At 33.2% G+C, this 19,862-nt stretch overlaps 1 protein-coding gene and 1 long non-coding RNA gene across 2 annotated transcripts in view; both read right to left on the bottom strand.

Moving 5' to 3' along the window:
- Positions 1–19,862, bottom strand: part of Elk (Eag-like K[+] channel) — a 1,103,641-nt gene that overhangs the window by 1,070,937 nt on the left and 12,842 nt on the right. The window lies entirely within an intron of this gene.
- Positions 17,959–18,276, bottom strand: LOC142238203 (uncharacterized). The gene is made up of 2 exons (XR_012722678.1): positions 18,061–18,276; positions 17,959–18,001 (listed from the first exon to the last, which is right to left on the bottom strand). It is a non-coding gene; the product is annotated as an uncharacterized LOC142238203 (long non-coding RNA).

The following is a 19,862-nucleotide window of genomic DNA, read 5'->3' as shown; positions in this document are numbered from 1 at the left end:
GAGTTGAGGAACACAGAGTCCAAGGATTTTATTGCAGGTTGACTGTCTAAGTATATATTAATGCCCACATTTTTTGGAACATTACTTCTCAGCCAATTCGCCACCTCTCTTATTGCTAATATTTCAGCCTGAAAAACACTACAGTGATTAGGTAATCTTTTCGCTATTTGAAGTTCCAGATCATTAGAATATACTCCGAAACCCACTTGTCCATCCAATTTGGAGCCATCAGTGTAGAAATCTATATATTCTTTATTCCCCGGGGTCTGTGTGCACCACGTCTCACTGTTGGGGATTAGAGTCTCAAACTTTTTGTCGAAAAGTGGACTCGCCAAAGTGTAATCCACTACGTTAGGCACATCTGACATTATTTTGAGGACAGAACTGTGACCGTAACCTTTTTCCGACCACAGCGATAGTTCGCGCAACCGTACAGCCGTTGTTGCAGCTGACTGTTTGGCCAAAATGTCTAAAGGCAATAGATGCAGCATGACATTAAGGGAATTTGTTCCTGTCTTACTAAATGCGCCTGAGATACATAAGCTCGCCATACGCTGAACTTTATCTAAACCAGTCGGTTTCTGAAGTGCCGGCCACCAGACTACAACACCATATAGCATTATAGGTCTAACCACTGCCGTGTATAGCCAATGCACAATTTTTGGTTTTAGTCCCCACTTTTTTCCTATTGCCTTTTTGCACGAGTACAAAGCTACAGTTGCCTTCCGCGCCTTTTCTTCAATATTAAGCTTAAAGTTCAGCTTCCTGTCCAAAATAACGCCAAGGTATTTTGCACAATCACCAAAAGGAATTTCAATACCCCCTAAGGAAATAGGCCTAACCGTGGGAGTTTTGCGATCTTTGCAGTACATGACTAATTCTGTCTTTGCTGGATTTACCCCAAGACCATTGTCTTTCGCCCATAGTTCAGTCATCCGGAGGGCCCTCTGAATAATATCTCTGATTGTGGATGGGAATTTTCCCCTTTTATCCTTTCTTTTTCTAGAGTAACCAGAAGGCTATTTAAAGCAACATTCCAAAGAAGAGGTGATAGAACTCCTCCTTGGGGAGTGCCTCTGTTCACATACTTTGGTATGTTTGCTTGTCCTAGTGTGGCTGAAATACGTCTCTTCATTAGCAGTTCGTCTAACAGCCTGAGTATACATGGATCAACATTCAGAGTTGTCAGTCCATTTAATATCGAGCTCGGATGGACATTATTGAACGCCCCTTCGATGTCTAGAAACGATGTCTGTATATATATATATATATATATATATATATATATATATATATATATATATATATATATATATATATATATATATATATATATATATATATATATATATATATATATATATATATATATATATATATATATATATATATATATAATATATATATATATATATATATATATATATATATGTATATATATATATATATATATATATATATATATATATTATATATATATATATATATATATATATATATATATATATATATATATATATATATATATATATATATATATATATATATATATATATATACAGACATCGTTTCTAGACATCGAAGGGGCGTTCAATAATGTCCATCCGAGCTCGATATTAAATGGACTGACAACTCTGAATGTTGATCCATGTATACTCAGGCTGTTAGACGAACTGCTAATGAAGAGACGTATTTCAGCCACACTAGGACAAGCAAACATACCAAAGTATGTGAACAGAGGCACTCCCCAAGGAGGAGTTCTATCACCTCTTCTTTGGAATGTTGCTTTAAATAGCCTTCTGGTTACTCTAGAAAAAGAAAGGATAAAAGGGGAAAATTCCCATCCACAATCAGAGATATTATTCAGAGGGCCCTCCGGATGACTGAACTATGGGCGAAAGACAATGGTCTTGGGGTAAATCCAGCAAAGACAGAATTAGTCATGTACTGCAAAGATCGCAAAACTCCCACGGTTAGGCCTATTTCCTTAGGGGGTATTGAAATTCCTTTTGGTGATTGTGCAAAATACCTTGGCGTTATTTTGGACAGGAAGCTGAACTTTAAGCTTAATATTGAAGAAAAGGCGCGGAAGGCAACTGTAGCTTTGTACTCGTGCAAAAAGGCAATAGGAAAAAAGTGGGGACTAAAACCAAAAATTGTGCATTGGCTATACACGGCAGTGGTTAGACCTATAATGCTATATGGTGTTGTAGTCTGGTGGCCGGCACTTCAGAAACCGACTGGTTTAGATAAAGTTCAGCGTATGGCGAGCTTATGTATCTCAGGCGCATTTAGTAAGACAGGAACAAATTCCCTTAATGTCATGCTGCATCTATTGCCTTTAGACATTTTGGCCAAACAGTCAGCTGCAACAACGGCTGTACGGTTGCGCGAACTATCGCTGTGGTCGGAAAAAGGTTACGGTCACAGTTCTGTCCTCAAAATAATGTCAGATGTGCCTAACGTAGTGGATTACACTTTGGCGAGTCCACTTTTCGACAAAAAGTTTGAGACTCTAATCCCCAACAGTGAGACGTGGTGCACACAGACCCCGGGGAATAAAGAATATATAGATTTCTACACTGATGGCTCCAAATTGGATGGACAAGTGGGTTTCGGAGTATATTCTAATGATCTGGAACTTCAAATAGCGAAAAGATTACCTAATCACTGTAGTGTTTTTCAGGCTGAAATATTAGCAATAAGAGAGGTGGCGAATTGGCTGAGAAGTAATGTTCCAAAAAATGTGGGCATTAATATATACTTAGACAGTCAACCTGCAATAAAATCCTTGGACTCTGTGTTCCTCAACTCGAAAACGGCCATCGATTGCCGCAAATCTCTCAATGAGATGGCTGAGCAGTACAATATTCACCTAATATGGGTGCCTGGCCATAGGAACATACCGGGGAACTGCGAAGCGGATGAGTTGGCAAGGCTAGGGACTACCTTACATATTCCAGGGGAACTAGAATTTGTTGGTATGCCCCTAGCTACCTGCAAGCTCATGCTGCGTGGGAAGGCTGTTATGATGGAAAATGTTCGATGGGAGAATTGCAAGGGTTGTAACGACACCAAGCAAATATGGCCCCATTTCAACTTAAACCGCACACTAGATATGCTAATGTTCTCGAGACGTCAGATATCACTCCTGATATCTGCTATAACGGGTCGCTGCCTGATAGGAGATTTTGCAAAAACTGTTGGCGCGAAGTATAATGACTATTGTATGAGCTGTCATGATGCGGAGGAAAAAGAATCAATTAAACACCTCTTGTGTGAGTGTCCTGCATTTTGTGTAAAGCGCAAGCAACTTTTAGGAACATATAGCTTCAGATTACTGGCGGATCTGGAAAACGTTAACTTAAGCAGTCTGCTAATATTTTTGGATCAATCTGGTTGGTTCAACAAAGAAAAATAATCAAGAAGGTTCAGCGGTTTAAAACTAGAAGTGCCCATATGTAATAGGTACTTTTAGTTAATGTGGTATCACAATGGACTGAATAGTCTAAGTGAGCCTGAATCTTAATCGGGCTGCCACTTTAACCTAACCTAACCTAACCTACATATATATATATATATATATATATATATATATATATATATATATATATATATATATATATATATATATATATATATATATATTATATATATATATATATATATATATATATATATATATATATATATATATCACACTGGATTGGATTTAGCGGGCCCTTTCGATATAAAGAATTATACCGGAAGAACTTGCTTAATTACGAAGGGGGTACGTTTGTGTCTTCGTGTGTTTTTCCACCAAACCAATACACCTTGAAGACACTTCTGACCTTTCTACGTCCACATTCCTAGCGGTCGGTTTGTGTCTCGGCGCGGTTGTCGTACCCACATACATTCCGACAACGGAACCACATTCGTGGGTGCCTCGAAGATTATTTCGAGGGAAATTCTCCAGACTGCCCAATTGGCCATTCTGCCAAATTATCCTCATCGGGGTTTAACCTTGAACTTTATCACTCCTGGAGCGCCTCATATGAGAGGCCTTTGGGAAGCAGTGGTAAAAACTTTTAAACTTCACATTCGAGGAGTTCCAAACACTTTCGTCCAAAACGGAATCTTGCTTGAACTCTCGTCCTTTGTCACCTATATCTCAGGATCCGCAGGATTTGGCCGCCCTTACTCCTAGGCATTTTTTATCGGTTTGCCCATTGACCCCAATATAACAGAAGCTCCTATGTCACTTATTAATCGATGGCAACGTATAAAAGCGTTACACCAAAATTTCTGTATCAGGTGGAAAAGTGAATATCTGAAGGAGCTCCACAAACGGTATAAGTGGACAAATCCTACGGATGATGTAAAAGAAGACATTACGGTTGTCATCAAGGAAGATAATATGCCTCCTAACTCATGCAGGTAGGGCCGAAAAGTGTATACCGGGGATGACGGAAAAGTGCGAGGGTATTAACGCAAAAAGGAGCCATACCAATGCCAATAACTAAATTTATCGTCCTCCCCTAATACAAACTAATTTAAAAACAATTTTTTCGTCCTTGCCTTTGTCGATTGTCTGAGATATGCCTTACTGTGCCGAAATAGATATGCCTTACTGTTTTCGGTATAAATGAATTCCAACTGTTTTCTTTTAAACGTTTTTTCCTGCGTAACCAAACGAGTCACCGTCGTCCATACACCTGTCGACTTTGTAGACGTGAACATGCTCTCAGAAAATGCAGCCGATTTCTTTCGATGAACGTCACCCAAAGAAGACATGCCGTTAAATCTTTCGGGTACTGTGTGAACTGTTTGTCCCACAAACCCTCAGACGGAAAGTGCTCCACGAAGACTGACTGTCGCATATGTCATCAAAACCATCATACCCTCTTGCATTCACATCCCTGGCTACAGTGCAAAAAAGGTTCCACAAACAGAGATTATCCTCAGCCATCCTCGCCAAAATCCACAAAACCGTTCAAAAGAGAGCTCCCGACGGTTGCTACAACAAAAAGTTCTTCATCTGATGGCCAAACTTCTTTGTCAGCACTTTTTAACCAAAACTCCATTACACTTCTACCTACTATATTAGCAACTATTAAGACAAAGAACGGTTACAAGAAATTGAGATGCATATTGGATTCTGGCGCTAGAACGAGTATAATATCCTCTAACCCCGTTGACAAACTAAATTTAACTACGCTGGCACTCGATAATGAGACAATTTGTCTACTCACCTTAACATCAATTCACGATTCAAGAATCCAAGTTCAGACTATCCTCAAAACTACAAGTAGAGTAAGTATGACCACACCGAAGGAATCCGTCACTCATTAAGAAAAAATTCGACAATCGAGATGGGCTACACACCGCACAAAACACTATTTTCGGTTGGAAGCTCTACGGCCTATGTCCAAAATACACTTTGTCTTCTTTCTAAACCAAACACAAACTGAACAATCGCACTATCAGAATTATTGCAAAAAAATGCAAACTAACTTAAAATAGCATTAATTATATACAATCAACTTGAAAAAAAAAAAAAACAAATTGACTGAAATATTAAATCACAAATGCATATAGTCTATAAGTTTTAGCATAGCTAAGTGAATAGAATTATTTAAACATTTCTCATAACCAACGGAGTCTGAATCTAAAGTATGATGGACGTGAATCTGAATTGCAGCCGTACTGCAAGGCGGCTATGTTTATGCCAAAATCATAAACATATCTTTATTTGGTCTTGGGTCTCTTCTATACCCGTTTTTGACATGTACTACGTTTTATATAGGTATATGACGTTTTCGACGTCTACAAGTTTTTGACAGAAAAAACTTTTTGACAAAAAATTGCTACTTGGACCATCTCTGATCTCTCTAATATGTGCTTTTGGCAATACTATTACAGTCAGTTTAACGCTATCGAAAATTTCGTTAGAATAAATAGCAATACATTTCCTATGGGAAGGAAAAGCTACCGGCCTTAACGATGGTAATGAAATAAAAGGAAATGCACCGTCATCAGTTTCTCTCATTACTCCAAAGTAGAAACTACATCGTGACTAATCAGTTAAGAAAATAAAATATTTTCCCAGCAAAAACTGGTGATTGTTCCAGTAATACCGGTAATCAAAAAGTTACTAGTAGCAGTATTACCTAGCATTTAAAAATAATAATTTACCTGTGTAGACCACAAGTGATTTTTTTTTATTAATACCAGTAATCACAATCATATCTTGATGTACGGGTTCGAATCCTTCTGAGACCCTGCATTGTAAAAATGATTATTTTATTCTTATAAAAAATTATTAGAGAGATCAGAGATGGTCCAAGTAGCAATTTTTTGTCAAAAAGGTTTTTCTGTCAAAAACGTCGAAAACGTCATATACCTATTTAAAACGTAGTACATGTCAAAAACGGGTATAGAAGAGACCCAAGACCAAATAAAGATATGTTTATGATTTTGGCATAAACATAGCCGCCTTGCACACTGAAAAAACAGTGAACCCATTTCCATTGCAAAATGAACTAAACTGTAGTAATATTGACCATGATTTAGCCCTTAAGATTTTTTTTGCAACTTGTCTAGTTTATAATTCTCTTAAAGTTTAGTTCATCTATAACATTGTAGTTTAGTTCATTTTTACAACACCATAAGATTTATATACCCCTACCAAGTTAAAAAGTCAGTATTATTTTGGTTTACTTTCTTATTTTGTGGGAAACCCGATAATAATAATTGGTTAACAGTGTCTTTAAAATGTCGACGACTAAACTATAAATAAATCAATCATTCCACAGTACAGAGAAATTAAATAATTAAAGGAACAACAAACCGTTTTACTATTATGAAAATTTTCATACATTAAAATTAAACTTTCTTTAAGCAAAAGTACTTTATTATAAAAACTTATGATGAAATTTCTTAATACAATGTTTTTTGTGAATAAAAATTATGACCACGTGGAACAGAGAGTATTTAGTTCATTTGAACCCGCTGTTTGGACATTTTGACTTATCCTTTTTTATTCATCGTAGGTAATTTTTTTACATATCTTGCTGGAAAAAATGGAAACAAAAATGAAAATTGTTAAAAATTAACACCATGTAATGAAATATAATTTTTAGTTCTTCATTTTAGCTTGTAACTTACCATATTTGGGGGCATTTTATCAAATGGTGCAAGGAATTCAATTTTTCTTTGGAAAACGTATCTCATAAAATTTGTACCTAAAACAATTAGAGAAATAATGAAGTATTCTAAATAAACTCATAAAACTGTGTTGTTATCGATGTGAAAGATATAATAAAATAAATATTCTAGTTGAAAGAAACCCAAAGTTTTAATATAAAACTTACCAATTCTCTATTAAATTGTACGCTAAGGGGAAATATAAAAATTGTCCAAATTTATTTGGGTTACTCTGAAATTAAATATTTATTTTTTACATTAAATAAAATTATTAAATAGGTTTTCAAAAAATCTAAGGAATAAAATAATAATATGCTTAAAAAATAAATATTCTTGATAACCCTAGACAGTCATTATTCGTCAAAATGACGACACGTAATTTCATTTTCGATTTAAAATGCATTTTAGTCTATTGGGAAATGGTAAATTTAAGTTATTCTAATTCGACCGTTTTATGAATTTTTGTTTTATACTAAAAACCAAATTGAATAAGAAAATAAATTCAAGTTTGGTTCACTTTTTCGCTCACGATGAAAATTATAGCGTCTTGAAATCAGCCGTAGTCAAAATGACGAAGGATGACGTTAATGTACAAAAAAAAAATAAGGATGACTGTCGAGGGTTAAAAGAAAGTTAAAGAATCCTTACCAATTCACTATTAAATTTCAGGCAAAGGAGTACTAAACATTTTCCAAATTTTTAAGGGGTTATTCTGAAATTAAATATTTGTTTTTACATTAAAAATATTACATTGGTTTCCAAAAAATTTGATTAAAGAAATACTAAAATAAGGTATTAAAAACCTGTAATTTTGATGATAAAAAGGTCACAAAAACGTAAATATTCTAATTGAAATAAAGCCAATTTTTAAAAGAAAACTTACCAATTCTCTACTTTTTAAATTTGTTCGAATCCATCTGGAGTTGCTCTTAAATTAAATATTGTTTTTACAACAAAGAAAAACATTAAACTGGTTTCCAAAAAAAGTAATTAACAAATAATAATATACATAAAAAATATTCTTTTTAAAAGAAAGTCATATTAAACTTAACTTACTTACCAATTTATGAATAAACTATACGCTGGGATATAACAAAAATTTTCCAAATTCATCTGGAATTGAATATTAATTTTTTACATAGAATAATAAAAAATGCAATACACTTTCAATTTCAACATATTTTCCTAAATATTCTTAATATTTTTTTTTTCTAAACTACCGATAAAATATTAATAACTTTCATTTAAAAGTTTAATAAACAAACACCAATATATGTCTCAAAAATCCAAAATATTCCATGCCTTTATATTCCCTTGTTTCATACCTACTTAAAAGATGCAACAGCCCACGCCAACGCCAACTATACAACTGAAGCATGCCAAACAAGGCCGTAGCCAGGATTTTAATTCGGGGGGGGGGTTCAACTTTAAAAAAAATATTCATATAATCTCATGTGTAGAAAATTTTAATTATGCATAGGTATGTATACAATATTTTTATAATATTAAATTGAACCGACGGGCTTTTTGGGCAGCAAATAAATCAATGACTTCTTCAGTCGGCACATTTATTCGGCGATGAACCGACATTAATGCCAATCCTTTGAGTCTACTCTCGCTAGTCGAATTTCTAAGATACGTCTTTAATCTCTTCCATGGCTGAATAAGGAGGTTGAATCATCATAACAAAAACAACAAATTTCAATATGTTGTTTACAATTTTAAGAAGTCAAAATCAGCTGATAAAAGAATCGTATGGCAATGGTAAAAGCGGCAATTATTTATTCTTTCAATTGTCCTGAAAAAATAATTCAAATCCAGAGAAAAATAAAGGTTCAAATTTAATTGCGTCACCTATGAGTTATTGTGAAGTGGATAATTCATCCGAGGAACGCCGATATGAGACCAAAGTTAGTAATGGAAGTCAGTCAAATGGATATTCGCCATCTATTAACAAAAAGGGTTTATGATGCAGTTTAAAAACTGATGTGCGTTGTATTTTGGGTCTAGAATATGTTATCAAGATACTCAAGTCATCTTTGAACAATTCTCCAGCTATGAATGCGCGAGTTTGTTTGAGATGCATTTGCTATGCAGTGTCATTTGGAGAGCTGCAATCACCATAAACATATGATTTTGACATCTTAAAATTTGGTCGAAATAAAAAAATTGTAATCATATGGCCCCATTATTTAACCTTCTTGTTCAGCCATGAATCTCTTCATTGTTGAAAATGAACGTTCGGATGAGCACGTAGTAACTGCAGGGATGGAAAATGCAGTACTATAGTACTTTTTTCAAAACTTTTTCACCCCGGTCAGTAACGTAGTACCCCCGCGAATGATTTAGTACCTTTTGTGTAGACATTTTTGAGTCGATATCAGATTTATGGCAATAGATTTGACAAAATATTTTAATATTTTGAGAAAGTCTTTATCAACCTTATTTGCTAATAGTCTTTTACAAATATGGCAAAACAGACATGTTCATGTGGGAAGAAAATCTCGATTTTGTAAAAGACATAGTCAAAAACAGGATTTTATTGAATTCAAGAATGTTTTAGTCGAAAAAAGAATGCGATTCTATATTATCGATTTTTTATTTTGGTAAAAAATGTCAACATTTTATTTCTATATAGAATTTTTGCAAAATTTTATTTTTATAGAAAATTTTGTCAAAATTTTATTTCAATTGAAAATTTTGTAAAAATTTTATTTCTATAGGAAATTTTTGCAAAATTTTATTTCTATAGAAAAAATTTTCCAAATTTTTTTTCTATAGAATTTTTTTGCAAAATTATTTCGGCATAAGCCGGCTATCATACAAAACCTTTTTTCGGAGGGTTCAAGTGTGGTTCATTGTTGGGTTTAATGAACTGCCTGAATTTATTCTGATAATTGGTTGATAGTTTTGCTGCAAATAGAGGATGCTGATAAGGAATGTGGTAATTCCGAAACGTGCGTCCATCCCACCATCTTGCAGTCTATAGGGTTTTGCCCAAATAAATTTGACAAACATTCTTTTCCTCTGCTGGTTAAACTACACTTGTAGTTTAGTCAATGTATGGTTTTAAGCTGCAACAAAAAACAACAATGCTTAAAGATCAAAACCAACAATAACAAAACAAAACGAATGGAAAATTTTATTTCTATAGAAAATTTTTGCAAAATTTTATTTATATAGAAAATTTTGTCAAAATTTTATTTTCTTTAAAATTCAGTCTCTTGACAATAATATTCAAGTGAAATTTTTGTTGAAATTTAGTAACAAGTACCTTTCCGATCAAAAAATACCTTTTTTGTACTTTCTTAAAAATTGTATTTTCCATCCCTGAGTAACTGGCAAAGTGACCAAAATTTTTAAAATATGCACGTTTGGAAATATCTCTTTATTGCTTCCATCGCTAAATTAGGCAGGTTCTTTTCGCAGGTTTTGCTCCATTTCATTTACACATGTGTGTTTGGCTGTTTCGTTGTTGTTCTATGGCCAAACAAAGCGAATCATGTTCACAAAAAGAACAACAAACACACATAAAAAGCAGAAATACATTTCCAAAAATGAAATTTGTGGTGCGAGAACAAAAACAATTTGTTTTTTTCGACCGTCGTTTGACGGGCTTTTCAACTAGTATTCTATGATTTGTGCAAGTTTTATAGGTAAGCGTTTTTCAAAATAAAACCTCCAGCTTTTCTTCAACATCTTCGATAAGATTTTTCTATGCAGCTAAAAATATATATTTATTTATATAAAAATATTCATTCATTTCGGGGGGGGGGGGGGTTTGATCCCCCTCATCCCCCCCTGAATACGGCCTTGATGCCAAACAAAACCAAGCAAAGCCAAAACATCCCTACAACAACAAAAACACATGTGCCTGTATTGTAAAAAACACCTCATCCAGCCAAATAAACCATCCGCGAATAACAAACACACACACACAAACCACTAAATGAACAAAAATAAAAACAACCCCACACAACAAAACTCAAGTAACATCATCTTTACATTATTCACATTTCACTATGCCGATAAAGATCTCTGTACTATGCATAAGTTCATCGCATCTGCTGACAGTTTATTCTAAGAATAATATTCGTAAATGCACACCAGTTTATGAACGATGAAATGTTTAACTTAAAATTTGCAAAATCTTCATGAAATGATATCTACCATTTTTGACGAAAATGTCTATAAATTTAATTACATGTGAACTAAAAATATTTCATTGGGTAATTTTTTACCAACAATTATTAACTATAGGAATTGTCAGTAAGAAATTGCTATCCACTTTCAAGTTCATTTTTCGTAAAAAAATATTTTGTCATACAAAAAAATCTTATAGTAAATTGCACTTATTATTTAGAAAATACTTTACATTTCACAAGTAGTTTTATAGCATGACAAACGAATTTTTAACTACCAGTTAAGAAATTTTTTAAGGAAATTTCCATCGTATTTTGTAGGCCATGAACTAAACGATTGCTACTTAGAATTTGTAAAATTTCCTTTCGAGTAGTTAATTTTCGTTGAAGATACGAAAAATGAACTAAAATTCTGGAAAATTCTTGTAATAAATTATTGTAAAAATCTTCTTAAATTTACGAGACACTTTTTTTTCTGTGCAGTACGGCTGCAATTCAGATTCACGTCCATCATACTTTAGATTCAGACTCCGTTGGTTATGAGAAATGTTTAAATAATTCTATTCACTTAGCTATGCTAAAACTTATAGACTATATGCATTTGTGATTTAATATTTCAGTCAATTTGTTTTTTTTTTCAAGTTGATTGTATATAATTAATGCTATTTTAAGTTAGTTTGCTTTTTTTTTTGCAATAATTCTGATAGTGCGATTGTTCAGTTTGTGTTTGGTTTAGAAAGAAGACAAGGTGTATTTTGGACATAGGCCGTAGAGCTTCCAACCGAAAATAGTGTTTTGTGTGGAGGGGAGCCCATCTCGATGAATTATCCCTACGCTAACGATCTTAGCATAAACGCCAAAAATTATATCGATTCTACCTGATTTGCAGAATTCATTATCGGCTAACATCAGATTGTCGATTTTTTCTTAATGAGTGATGGATTCCTTCGGTATGGTCATACTTACTCTACTTGTAGTTTTGAGGATAGTCTGAACTTGGGTTCTTGAATCGTGAATTGATGTTACGGTGAGTAGAAAAATTGTCTCATTATCGAGTGCCAGCGTAGTCAAATTTAGTTTGTCAACGGTGTTAGAGGATATTATACTCGTTCTAGCGCCAGAATCCAATATGCATCTCAATTTCTTGTAACCGTTCTTTGTCTCAATATTTGCTAATATAGTAGTTAGAAGTGTAATGGAGTTTTGGTTAGAAAGTGCTGACAAAGAAGTTTGGCCATCAGATGAAGATCTTTTTGTTGTAGCAACCGTCGGGAGCTCTCTTTTGAACGGTTTTGTGGATTTCGACGAGGATGGCTGAGGATAATCTCTGTTTGTGGAACCTTTTTTGCACTGTAGCCAGGGACGTGAATACAAGAGGGTATGATGGTTTTGATGACATATGCGACAGTCAGTCTTCGTGAAGCACGTTCCGTCTGAGAGCTTGTGGGTCAAACAGTTCACACAGTACCCGAAAGATTTAACGGCATGTTCTCTTTGGGTGACGTTCATCGAAAGAAATCGGCTGCATTTTCTGAGAGCATGTTCACGTCTGCAAATTCGACAGGTGTATGGACGACGGTGACTCGTTTATTTACGCAGGAAAAAACGTTTAAAGGAAAACAGTCTTAGGGGAGGACGATAAATTTCGTTATTGGCCTAGGTATGGCTCCTTTTTGCGCTAACACCCTCGCACTTTTCCGTCATCCCCGGTATACACTTTTCGGCCCTACCTGCATGAGTTAGGAGGCATATTACCCTCCTTGATGACAACCATCATGACTTCTTTTACATCATCCGTAGGATTTGTCCACTTATACCGTTTGTGGAGCTCCTTCAGATATTCACTTTTCCACCTGATACATTAAATTTGGTGTAACGCTTTTATACGTTGCCATCGATTAATAAGTGACATAGGAGCTTCGGTTATATTGAGGTCAATGGGCAAACCGATAAAAAAAATGCCTACGAGTAAGGGCGTCCAAATCCTGCGGATCCTGAGATATAGGTGACAAAGGACGAGAGTTCAAGCAAGATTCCGTTTTGAACGAAAGTGTTTGGAACTCCTCGAATGTGAAGTTTAAAAGTTTTTACCACTGCTTCCCAAAGGCCTCTCATATGAGGCGCTCCAGGAGTGATAAAGTTCAAGGTTAAACCCCGATGAGTATAATTTGCCAGAATGGCCAATTGGGCAGTCTGGAGAATTTCCCTCGAAATAATCTTCGAGGCACCCACGAATGTGGTTCCGTTGTCGGAATGTATGTGGGTAGGACAACCGCGCCGAGACACAAACCGACCGCTAGGAATGTGGACGTAGAAAGGTCAGAGGTGGCTTCAAGGTGTATTGGTTTGGTGGAAAAACACACGAAGACACAAACGTACCCCCTTCGTAATTAAGCAAGTTCTTCCGGTATAATTCTTTATATCGAAAGGGCCCGCTAAATCCAATCCAGTGTGAGCGAAAGGTCGGGATATCTCAATTCTATTTGGAGGAAGCGCGGGCATAATCTGGGTCTGACACCTTTTCTTGTATAGTATACATGTCTTACATTTGTTTATAATGGACTTTATCAGGTTCTTAGCTCTTGGAATCCAAAACTGCATTCGGATCAATCTAAGAACCAATTGCTTGCCGCCATGCAAGGAAATCTGGTGAACAAATCAAATCAATAGTCGAGAAATTTGTGAGTTATAGGTAGGGTTGCCAGACGGACTTGATTTGGCTTAATTGTCAATGCGTGTCAAGTGAAAAAGTGATTTGTCAAGTTTTTTGTTAATTTTTTCTCTCTAATTTATTCTATCTACATATCGTTAGCTTAATGTGTAAAAGTGCTAAGTCAAATTTTTGAAATTTTACAAGAGAGACAAAAAAACTTAATAAATTGTGAAATAAACATATTTTTGAAAAACTGTAAATGTAGTTACCATAAATGTTTTCAATACAAACAGTAAACTTTCCGCAAAATCGCACACAAACTATTGCTATTAAAACTTTTTAGCAAAGCTTACTCAGCCTTAAATTTGATTTAGCACGTGTATTTTAACAGGTGCTGACTTAGCACTTTTACATATCATTACCAAACAGAGATAAAAACAGATATTTAATATATATTTTATGGTAAACTATGTATTTTTGATTTATCTGTCGATCTGCATCTTAATCCATTTTTTGTAAAAGGTTGACTTAGCACCTTTACACATTAAGCTAACGATATGTAATAATACTTAAAAAATAAGCTTATATTTCTAAAAACACATCAAAAGAGCATATTTAGCATTATTATGATAATTTTTTTTTCTGTGTCACTATAATTTAAAACAAGTAAGTAAAGTCTAAAGACAGGCGGGCCGACTATATTATACCTTTCACCAAAATTGTTGGGGCCATATCAAATCCATCAAATTTATAGCGAGCTATATAAAGGTCTAAATTGGATTATACATGTATTTAAGTTTGAACTGATTTGAACAAAATTTTTTATACTTCTTCAAATTCTCAATTTCAGTTTTCAAAATAAGTTTTCTTTAACCCTTATCCTGTACTTAAAAAATACCGCATATTGTATTAGTGGGTCAAATTTGCCCAATATAAATGTATTCATACACTGAAAAAACAGTGAACCCTTTTCCATTGCAAAATGAACTAAACTGTAGTAATATTGACCATGATTTAGCCCTTAAGATTTTTTTGCAACTTGTCTAGTTTATAATTCTCTTAAATTGTAGTTCATCTATAATATTGTATTTTAGTTCATTTTTACAACACCATAAGATTTATATACCCCTACCAAGTTAAGAAGTCAGTATTATTTTGGTTTACTTGCTTATTTTTAGGGAAACCGGATAATAAAAATTGGTTATCAGTCTCTTTAAAATCTCGACGACTAAACTATTTTTAAATCAATCATTCCACAGTACAGAGAAATTAAATAATTAAAGGAACAACAAACCGTTTTACTATTATGAAAATTTTCATACATTAAAATTAAACTTTCTTTAAGCAAACGTACTTTATTATAAAAACTTATGATGAAAGTTCTTAATACAATGTTTTTTGTGAATAAAAATTATGACCACGTTGAACAAGAAAGTAGTTCATTTGAACTCGCTGTTTGGACATTTTGACTTATCCGTTTTTTATTCATCGTAGGTACATTTTTCACATATCTTGCTGAAAAAAATGGAAGCAATAATGGAAATTGTTAAAAATTAACACCAAGTAATAAAATATATTTTTTTAGTTTTTTATTTTAGCTTGTAACTTACCATATGTGGGAGCATTTTATCAAATGGTGTAGGAATTCAACTTTTATTTGGAAAACGTATCTCATAAATTTTGTACCTGAAACAATTAGAGAAATAATGAAGTATTCTATATAAACTCATAAAACTGTGTTGTTATCGATTTGAAGGATATAATAAAATAAATATTCTAGTTGAAAGAAAGCCAAAGTTTTAATATAAAACTTACCAATTCTCTTTTAAATTGTACACTGAGGAGAAATATAAAAGTTGTCCAAATTTATTTGGGCTATTCTGAAATTAAATATTTATTTTTTACAATAAATAAAATTATTAAATATGTTTCCAAAAAAATCTAATGAAAAAAATAATATTATGCATAAAACAAATATTCTGGTTAAAAGAAAGTTAAAGAATCCTTACCAATTCACTATTAAATTACAAGCAAAGGAGTGCAATTTTTTTTCAAATTTTAAGCGGTTATTCTGAAATTAAATATTTGTTTTTTTACATTAAAAATATTACATTGGTTTCCAAAAAAAAATTGATTAAAGAAATACTAAAATAAGGTATTAAAACCCTGTAATTTTAACAAATTTAATGTCATAAAAACATAAATATTCTAGTTGAAAGAAAGCCAAATTTAAAAAAAAAAACTTACCAATTCTGGAGTTGCTCTGAAATTAAATATTGCAAATTTTATTTACAACAAAGAAAAACTTTAAACTGGTTTCCAAAAAAAAAAAATAATTAACAAATAATAATATACATAAAAAATATTATTTTTAAAAGAAAGCCATATTAAAAAAACAATACTTACCAATTTATGACTAAACTATACGCTGAGATATCACAAAAATTTTCCAAATTCATCTGGAATTGAATATTAATTTTTTACATTGAATAATAAAAATTTCAATACACTTTCAATTTCAACATATTTTCCTTAATATTCTTAATAACTTTTCTCTAAACTACCAATAAAATATTAATAACTTTCATTTAAAAGGTTTAATAAACAAACACCAATATATGTCTCAAAATTCCAAAATAATCCATGCCTTTATATTCCCCTGTTGCTTATTAAAAGATGCAACAGCCCACGCCAACGCCAACTATACAACTGAAGCATGCCAAACAAAACCAAGCAAAGCCAAAACATTCCTACAACAACAAAAACACATGTGTCTTTACACAGCGGCGGATTGGGTTAGTACTCCACAGAATTATGCCTCGTTTTAGCACTCCTTACTAATGATATTATCATGTGTGTGAATACTTTTTTTTAAAGTACTCCAAGAGCCATAACCCTTCCCTGAAAATAAATGCACTATGAATACGTCTCGTATCTTTTATCAGGTGTTTTGGAGGCCTTTTTAACACAATGAAATGTCCCAATAAACACAAACGTTTGAAAAATGCTAAATTTCAACAATTTTTCAAACATTTTTTCAAAGGATTAGGGTAATATTCAAGTTGAGAAATTGTTGAGAAAATCGCGTTCTCAACAAAAAACAGACATTACCCTCAACAGTAAAATTCGATACAATAGCAATAATTTCTCAAGTGTTATCCTCAAATTGAAATGCATCGCTACTCAATAATTTGTCAAACAATTTTCGATGCGAGTCAAATTCAAAATTAACATCGTTGCAAATACTTTTCAACCTAAATTTGTATGAATGATATCCCCACTTCAAATTGAAAGTCAAAGCCAAAATTCTATGAATTTTGTATAATTTATTCATTTTCATCAAAATAAAATATATAATAATACACTACACTGCATAATACACTACAATACCAATTGATAAATAATAATCTTATTAAACATATCAACAAATAAGAACAAAAAAAAAAACAAAACAAACAACAAAACTTGAAATATCTTCAACATTATTAGTAAACACTTTTGCATTGATAATTCGATTTCCTTCCTTTTGGTGTCATAAAACAGCATTAAAATTTATTAACATGCGGGCAATTTGAAATTAGGAACGTACTGGACCGCGTGTTAGAATTGATTTCCAGCAGAAGGAATTCACAAAATATCCATTTTAAACTGATAATAGCATATGAATTAAACTGACGAAGTGATGCACATTTTCATCCAGAAGTTGTTGATTTCAACAATTTGTTGTTTTTAACAATTTTAATTGGTTGCACTTGTAACGTTTCTGGAAACTTTTTCTTGTCGATAAGCCACTCATTTTTCATTGGTCAGCTTCTTATTGTTTGCAAGGATGTAGCATCCAAAGATTTTAGTTTTCTGGAAAGAGATTTAAATTTAGTGACTTCTTTAAAGTGTTGATTTAATTTTTCATATTGAACGTAACCAATTATTATAAGCAGTTCCAGTTAATTGTCCACCATTTTTTCATTGGTCAGCTTTTTAATGTTTTCAAGAACGTACAATCCATAATTTTAGTTTTCTGCAAAGAGATTTAGTGACTTCCTTAAAGTTATATTTAATTTTTTTATTTTCACTTACCTATTTTTATAAACTATTTGGTTATTTGCTTAAATTTTCCATTTTTTTATTTCTTGCAATTGACCACGAACTTCGTTGCACAAATAAGTATTGAAAACCACATGGTTTTTTCGTTGCATTTTAGGGTAGTGTTTTGTCAAAGTTTTCTCATATTATCTTCAACACCTTTTCAAAGATTTCGTCAACAGTTTGGCAAATTGGAAGTAATTCGCAAACAATTTGAAGATGTATTGAAGATTAGCTATTTCAAGTCAAGTTGAATTTATGTTGAAAATTATATTTACACTCAAACTGAAAAGTTGTTGCATTTGAAAAACGCTCATCCTGTGTTTATTGGGGTGTGCTAATTTGTGTTTGCAAGCTATTTGTGTGGTGGACAAACGCATTGCCGAAAATCATAACAGAACCGATTGCGATACGATGAGAAAAAAACGAAGACTCCGTTATATAAGTGGAAAAAAATAAACCAAAAGCCACGTGTTCAGTTTCTTGCATCATTTGCTATCGATCGGTTGTGCTTTTTGTTGTGAACAGTAAAAGTGTGATTTGTGAAAAGTGAATTGGTTTGTTGAAAGTAAGTATACTTACTTTAATATATTAAAAGGGCAATATGCAAACGAGAACTTTTAAAAGACATGTTAAAAAAGAAAAAGAAAGATTTTTAATGTTGTTAAGAGGTAACTGTGAAGAAGCACCAAATATGCTTCAAACTGAAAGTACAGAAGCAAATAAGAAAAAATGTGCTGATGAAAATTTTGAAGGTGTAGAAACAAATGATTTTAAAAATATTTCAGACAGGGTTGATGAGAGTTGTACTTCAGAAACTAACTCAACGCTTAAGGAGAAATTAGCCCAGTGGTGTAAAGATTTTCAACCAACACGAAGGTCCGTTAATGGCCTCTTAAAGGTGCTAAAGTCAGAAGATTTAGATGTGCCAAGGAGCATTGATGGTCTCCTAGGGTATACCCATGAGAAAATAGTCATTAGAACGGTGTCTCCTGGATTTTATTACCACATAGGCCTTAAATTTCAGTTATCAAAACTCCCTATTTCGGTACTTAGCTCATTTAGTTCTCTAATATTAGGTATAGGCATTGATGGGCTTCCTCTATTTAAGAGTTCCAGTACTTCTTCTTGGCCAATTATGGCCAGAGTAGTAAATATAGAAAATATAGGGGTATTTTTAGTCGGCACATATATAGGCAGTAAAAAGCCATATATTGTTGACAATTATCTGCACGACTTCTTGCAGGAGTTAAAGGCCCTTAAGGAGTTTGGAATTGAGCTATATGGGAAAGTGTTCCAAGTTCAAATAAGAGCTTTTATCGCCGATACACCAGCACGAAGTTTTTTGTGTAGCGTAGTAAGGCACAACTCTTTGCATGGTTGCATGAAATGTTATCAGATAGGGAAAATAATTGAGCGTGTTACAACCTTTTCTATATATGTGTCAGAGTTAAGAACGGACAAAGATTTTTCGGATCGTAGGCAAAAAGAGTTTCATAAGGATTCATTCGAAGGTGAGCGTAGTGGATTGGAAAAAATTGGTATCCAAATGATCACACAATTCCCGCTAGATCCTATGCATTTAATAGATTTAGGGGTTGTTAGAAAAATGCTTAACGGTATAATAAACTAAAAATTATCTAAATACGATAAAGAGGCTTTTTCTCAACAAATGCTATCTCTGTGTGCTTACATTCCGAAAGAATTCCAACGTAAACCAAGGGGAATTGAGGAGATCTCTCGGTGGAAAGCTACAGAATTCCGACAATTTATTTTGTACTATGGACCGATGGTTC

Source organism: Haematobia irritans, chromosome 5, assembly GCF_050003625.1.
Source record: "Haematobia irritans isolate KBUSLIRL chromosome 5, ASM5000362v1, whole genome shotgun sequence".
In the NCBI taxonomy this organism is placed as follows: Eukaryota; Metazoa; Arthropoda; class Insecta; order Diptera; family Muscidae; genus Haematobia; species Haematobia irritans.
Note: the sequence above shows the minus strand (reverse complement) of the source record. Positions and strands in the feature narration are given on the sequence as shown.